This window comes from Bombina bombina, chromosome 6 (assembly GCF_027579735.1).
Source record: "Bombina bombina isolate aBomBom1 chromosome 6, aBomBom1.pri, whole genome shotgun sequence".
NCBI classification, from domain to species: domain Eukaryota; kingdom Metazoa; phylum Chordata; class Amphibia; order Anura; family Bombinatoridae; genus Bombina; species Bombina bombina.
Genome location: NC_069504.1, coordinates 188,525,471 through 188,532,903, shown reverse-complemented (window position 1 = coordinate 188,532,903; position 7,433 = coordinate 188,525,471). Strand labels below are relative to the sequence as shown.

General features: G+C 35.0%; 1 protein-coding gene across 5 annotated transcripts in view; it reads left to right on the top strand.

Annotated features, from left to right (window-relative positions):
- The first annotated feature begins 6,635 nt into the window (after positions 1–6,635).
- Positions 6,636–7,433, top strand: part of FOXP2 (forkhead box P2) — a 298,530-nt gene continuing 297,732 nt past the window's right edge. For 2 of the 5 annotated variants that reach the window (XM_053716711.1, XM_053716710.1), the window contains exon 1: positions 6,636–7,062. The gene's annotated coding sequence lies outside the window, so the exon portion shown is untranslated. The remainder of the gene's footprint in view (positions 7,063–7,433) is intronic. The other 3 variants (XM_053716709.1, XM_053716708.1, XM_053716713.1) reach the window with 2 other exon arrangements.

Below are 7,433 nucleotides of genomic sequence, written 5' to 3'. Positions count from 1 at the left end.
GGAAAAGACAGTCAACTCCGCTACCATCCTTATCTATTTTAGAGTGAGGAATAAACTAAAGCATGGCATACCCATTCAAACTCACATGCTCTTGAAGGATCCCACCTGGACGGCTGACTTAGAAGGTTAGTTCTCCCACCTGCAAGGCCCCATAAAGGCCAACCTGAAAACCAATTCAAAAAGCCGAGATTCAAAAGGCGAGGAACAAACTGACGATAACTTCAGAAGGACCTGATGCTCTGCTGTAATTAGCTTACTAATGGCACGTCAAGGAACCTCCATGCTTCCCCAGCCATGCATAATTTTGCGGATAAGGAATGTACGTGATACGCATACAGCTTGCAAAAGAAAGCCAATGCCACAAGCCTGGACACCACCACCCCTTCAGTAACACGCTTACCTTGTAACTCAGCAAGCCAATGTAGAAGTGAATTATGCTCTCCCTCACATGAAGAGAAACCTTACAAGTCAAAAAAACTCACCCATTCACTCCAGTACCTCACATACATCAAGCTAAGGAAGCTTGATTTGCAGTCCAGCGCTATTTGCCACAAAACAAGGGACAAGGAGACCCATCAGCAGCTGCTTTAGGCGCTGCGGCCCTAAACATACCCTACTTAAAACGAGACAGGAAATCCGCCATGACATTCTTCACCCCGATGATGTGGCGAGCCTTTAAATGAATATACAGCTGCAGGCATCTCAACACCAGGAGCCTCAGGTAGTGCACCATTACGGGTGAAGAGGCTGACAGAAAATGAATGGCAAAAACCACGCTGAGATTATCTGTCCAGAAGATCACAGCACTTTTTCCGAAACAGGTGCCCCCACAGCTCAACAGCTACCATTATTGGAAAAAGTTCTAGAAAACACAGGTTGTGAGTAAGTCCTCTCTCAATCAATGTTCTAGGCCACAGCTTCGCACCACACTCACCATTAAAGTAGGCCCCGTTACCAAAAGCCCCAGTATAGTCCGTGAAGAGTTGGAGGGATTGATTAGACACTGGGTCGCCTCTCCACATGCAAATGCCATTGAAATTGTGCAGAAATTTCTCCCACGACTAGACCTACTTCCTCCTCTACCCTCTCGCATTCAGAAGATGAGGAGAAAAACAGAATAGCGCTCCCCTCTCCCGGGCTCCCCTCTCCCTTCCCACTGAGGTAGAAGAGGGAAGCAAGAGCCTGTGAATAGGGATTTGACCCACCGTGCCTGGGAAAGGGGGAACCAGTCATCTATGTCATCCTCCTCCTCTTCTCTCTTCACAGGACTACTGGCATCTTCGGCTGCGTCGCTGTATCATTGAGGGGGGTAGGAAAACTCTTCTTGCATGATCCATGGTAAAATACTTCCAAGGGAGCCACAGAAGCAAACAGTAAGTGGATTCTCTGTGCATTACATGTAAAAATCATCCCAACCCCACTGTAACTTTGTAACAAAACAGGCATACTCAGCACTCACTCCTCAGGGCCTTAATCCTTAGTTACATTATGGGCTATGAATTTGCCTTGCACTTTGCATCTTTTTGGGTTTCATGTCCCTCTAGAATGCCCCAAGTCATACAAATTGCTCATAGTTATATTTAATTTAAGAGTGCCCCAAAAATAGTTTTCTTTATGAAACTGCTAGGCTTAAATGTTGTATATGTTATTATAAAATCATGGCATTTTTTTACTAGCACATACTATTTCAGGACATTATTGTTAAGAGCAAAAGATAATTTAAAAAAAGTCTCAGAATACTTCAACTATGTCTAACACCATTATTATGCACTATCCTGGTAGATTATTTTGTTTACATGGTAGTGAAGTGGTTGTGTCTGTTTTCAATCAAATGTCGCTTTTAAATTAAAATAAGTACAGTCATGTAAAAATTACAAAAAATTGTTAGACAATAAAAACACATTATATGTAAAGGGACATGAACCCCAAAATATTTATTTCATGATTCAGATAGAAAATACAATTTTAAACAACCTTCCTATGTATTTCAATTTACTTCTATTATCTAATTTGCTTAATTCTTTAGATATTGTTTGTTGAAGAAACTGTAATGCACATGAGTGAGCCAATCACACAAGGCATCTATGTGCAGTCAACAAAGGATATCAAAAGAATTAAGCAAATTAGATAATAGAATTAAATTGGAAAGTTGTATAAAATTGCATGTTCTATCTTGATCATGAAAGAAAAAAATGTGTTTCATGTCCCTTTAAATTCAAATTGACAGTATATATCAACATACATAAAAGTAACATATTACATGCCAGGAAAATAAAAAAAATGTAAACTCTAAAGGGCTAGATTACAAGTGAAGCGCAGTTTATCGCAAGGGTTTGTGCTCATCAGACTTACAGCTCGTATTACAAGTTGAGTGTAAACGCTATTGTGAGAGCGCAATTGCGATTTACCCTAGAATCAATACCGCTATTTCAGATCTCTGGTTAACTGTTTCATAAAACATAACAGTTACATAAAACACATCAAAAATACATTACAAAATACAGTTACACTCATAATAGCATTGTCTAATAAAAATTATATAAAAACAAATTGCACACAAAAGTTATAAGGGCTCAAAGATATGAGATCTCGGGTGTTAGAAAAAAAACAACTGGCAAAGGCCTTTAACATTTAGATACATACATATACAGGACTAAAAATAGATATGTATGTATATATAAATACATATATATATATATATATATATATATATATATATATATATATATATATATATATATATATATGTGTGTGTGTGTGTGTGCATTTATGTATTTTTATGTGTATATATGTATTTACAGACATATGTACACATATAAACACATAAATATATATGCACACATATATTGACATATATAGAAGGGCATTAGAGCCCTTTGCCGTTATGTAGATGAAAACATGAAAAAGTATATTTATGCAATATTCATATTAATAAAGGTTTTAACTATGTATTTACTGTAAATATTTCACATTCCAATGTTCTGCACATATGTTCTATGTATTTATAAATAGTTATTCCTATATATAGATATCTGTATATATCTATACCTAGCACAATTAAAGCTCTGGCGGAAGCGCAAGATCCCGCTCCACTTGTAAACTGGCCCAAAATGCAAAACTTATAGAAATAAACTGGTAGCAACAGATATTTTGTATGTATTTTCTTACCGTTTTGTTTCAGATAGAAGCCGTTAATATAGAAAAGATAGAAACAAATAATCTAGATGATTAGGTGTCTTTTTTATTTGACAGTGGTGTAAATATAGAGTTTCCTGGGTGTACAAGTATGACTGAAGCGATTGACAAATTGATTCCTTGTGTTAAGGTTTTTTTTTTTTTCTTTCAGAAAGAATTTCTGTTCATTTCCAAATAGTCAGAAAAAAACCTTGCATAATTATGGGAGGGGGCAGACCAAGCTCAAGGAATTTCCGTTGAATAGACATCGAAGTGATTTACAGCAACTATAAACATGTCAAACATAACTTTCTCACCTGCAGCAAATGAATGCTTTATCATCACAAAGAGGCAACTTGCTGACCTGCTTTTCTGTCACATTATCAACATATTTAGTATTGTTTGTGTTTGTCAAATTTTCAGGTCAGATTTACAAAACTGCAATTAATCTTTCTAAAGAACAGCAAGATTTTACATGAAGAGTCATAGATTTTTGCAATGAATGTTTATTTTGTCTGGTTTTGTATACATAATAGTACCTTTTAAATACCAGGGGGTGTCTCTGTACATTATGGAATTAGCAACCATCAGGTGATAGTTTGCTGTATCACATTCCAGTTGTAAACTTAAAGGGACATGAAACCCAAAATTTGTCTTTCATGATTCAGGCAGAGAATATAATTTTAAACAACTTTCCAGTTTACTTCTATTATTTAATTTGCTTCGTTCTCTTGTTATGCTTTGCTGAAAGGTTTATCTAGGAAAGCTCAGGAGCAGCAAAGAACCTAGGTTCTAGCTGCTGATTGGTGGCTGCATATATATATACCAATTGTCATTGGCTCACCCATTTGTTCAGTCAGCAACTAGCAGTGCATTGATGTTCATTCAACAAAGCATAACAAGAGAACAAAGAAAAATTGATAATAGAAGTAAATTAGAAAATTGCTTAAAATTGCATGTTCTATCTGAATCATGCAAGAAAATATTTGGGTTTCATATCCCTTTAACAACTAGTCCAAACAGCAAAACATCTTTAAAAGTGAAAAACATTATTTTCAAGGAGCTATGAGGTACTATTTTGGTTTAAGATAATCAAAAGTTGTTACTTCTTTTGGCTTTGTTTTGCCAAAATTTGGCTCTGCCTATCATATACATTAATAGAGCTATACTTTTAGAAAGGAAACCAGTAAGTATGATATTTCTTAGTGATTTATATTTGATCAAGGTTTACAGCTGCATAACAATTTGAATTTTAAAAACATAAGTTAACATTGACTTGTAGGATTTGCCCAAACTATAAGTAGGTTGTGTATAGATTCCAAATTACTGTATGTAACATTGATGTAAAGGCTGATGCATTTATTTCTTTACACAAATGCCACATTCTATAGTTAAAGGGACAATACATTCTAAAATCTTCCATTATGCATGTGAAAGAGTGTTATTTAAATATGTTACAAATATTTTTATATGGGAAAAAAATATTTAGTTAAAGCTGTTTACTTGGATTTTGAAACTAACAGACTGTGTGTGTTTGCATTACTGGTCTGTGATAAAGAAACTCATTGGCCAAAAAACAAATAAAGTGCCCTGCCCCTTAAGCAGAAAAACAAAAAGTTTTTTTCCCCTCAATATAGAAACATCAACAACAACAGGAAAAACAAAAACACAAAAAAAAAACACCACTGTAATAAATTTTAAACGAACCGCTTTTTAACGTTACTTTAACTTTTTCCATCGCAAATAATCATTTCTCTACGTTTTGCAGTTTAAATGTCTTGAAATGATATTTATATTCAAAATATATTTACATATCTTTTTTATTATCAAAATGGATGTCAAGCAATCATGATTTGAATGATGTAGGCCTAAAATGAAGGTTAATGTCAATTTAAACAGCCAAACTTGACGTCCTTTCTGATATAGCTTTGTAGAAGAGGCACCTATTCGCTTGATATCTGTGTGAAACTGTTGCCTACAGAGATAGGCTCTTGACACTGTCTGCCAGCCTCAGGCTGTCCGCTTTGTGTCTGCTTTAATTGAAAATTAATAGTTAGGAGGTTGCTATGGAAATGATACCATTGCTTGCAGACAGCAAACCCAGCTTTTTTGCAAAGAGACACTAGTGGTATTGTTTGTCCTTGTTGACCTTGGAAGTTCAAAAGCCTGAAGGAGGAAAGGAGATGCAAATATTTTACTTAAAAAAATTAATTTACATATTTATAGCATTATTTTTTAATGCCAGAAACATTAGTTAGCATGCAGTGGTCTATATGGAAAGAATATATATTTACAGACAAAAAACAGAATTCATTAATTGCTAGGACATTGATTTGCAGGTGGATAAGAAAACACTGTACAATCTCATACTATGTCATCATTTTAGCAAATGTAAACACATTTGTGTGAAAATGTTACTTGACTGATGTGATAATGGAACTATCATTTATTTCCTCTGGAGTACATAAAGTCATTTGTGTCATTATATACATTATTCACAGTTTCTTTGAAATGTGCAAGCTCTGTGAAAATGTGGACAGTTTGGAAAATATAAAAGGTGAAATATAATCAACAAGAAAAAAATGAGGGGGGGGGGGGCAAAAAAAATATTATTATTTTTTTATATGTAAAATAAAGCATTTGAATAATTAGTGGTATACTTAAATTAAGGAATTTATTATAAAATCCTGTAACACTCTTAATTGATGTAAGAGCAGGCATTGCTTTGGATGACACTTTTTACTTTAAAGGGTTAATAATGTGGGTTAAAGTTGAACAACTTGCTGCTAAACAATTTCAAATTCCTTGGCAGTAAAAAAAAAAATGACATAACTAGACAGCACATAGACTTGTATTAAATAATTTTGTTTATTGGAGTTTAAAAGAATAAGCCCTTTCTTTTGGATAATTTCATTGGAGGTGGAAAAATAAGCCTGCTAGGGTTAAAGGTGAAATGTGAAATTTGCTGTAATTATCCAAAATGTCTGGATTAAAGGCTATTACAAGCAGTTATTTTAAGTACTTCATGCATCTTCCCCCTCTTCTGTTTAGTATTAAAATGTGTGTGAAAGTACAGGCAGATGTTGCTCTTTTGAATGGAGAAATGTTGTCTGATAAAAAGTGTGGCTAAAAAATAATAATTATATATATATATATTGCTTGGAATTAACCCTCTGGATCATAGTAAAGGCTGCTATAAATTGCTGTGTAATGTGTTGCAGACTGCCCTGGCATACATGAGGTTAATGCTCTGAACTATTAAAGTTTGTCCACTTGTGTCAGGCTCATGCCCTGAAGCTGTAACTTCAACTTGTCTTTCCCCTTGGTTAGAGGCCATAAAAGTAAGCATAATGTCTGCCTAGGGTGTAACTTCTAGAAAACTAGCTAGCTGTTGCAACATGAAAAAAAAACTGCAAACAAGCCTTTGATTTACTGGCTCTAGCAAGCCAGTTTTGGTAGATTGGTAGCTGTAGTTTTTTTACACTGACACTGAGAGACTAGGATTTCCCCTCCTTTATTCTGATGGTGTCTACACAAACACTGCCAGGCTACCTACAGTATAAAATCTTAAAACTCCATGTGGTGTTGTGAGCTGGTAGCAGATGGACTTTCTTTTGCATCTGCTGTGTACAGGCTTGGCTTTGTACTCTTTTCCTGGGGGAGAGAAAGTCTTTCTTCTCTGCTAGTTGATTCCTGTTTTTGTGAAGCAGCTAAGAAAACATCTGTGGCAGGCAGAAAAAAAAATTGACAAAGGATTGACAAACACCATTAGCTGAAAATTTTCCATTTCATTGCAACTATGCATTGTTTACTTTACTGTAAATATCTTAATACATCATCCTCTGAATATGCTGGCAGACAGACTGGAGCACTGTGATTTCAATTAAGGTTAGTAATTGATGGTATCTTGTGTTTAAAAGGGCTGAGGCTTGATTAACATCTGCTTGGACAAATTGTCATTGTGGAGTGGTTTTGATGTGAACTGAAAATTATTTTTCTCTGACTTATCTGATGTTTGTGGCTGTGAAATACTTGTCTTTTGGTTTGCTTATTTTTGTAAAATACTTCCTTTTGGCTGTAAACTGCAGTGCACTGGAGCTTTACCAAAAGTACTGTGTAATGGCAAGCTTGTCCTAATAAGGAAAGCACAAAGTACTGTATATTTATGACAAACATGCATGCTCGCTGAAGACTTCAGAAACTTGGACTGGTGCTTTTTTAGCTGAGAGAAAAAAAAAACGAAGAATGAAGAACTGAAG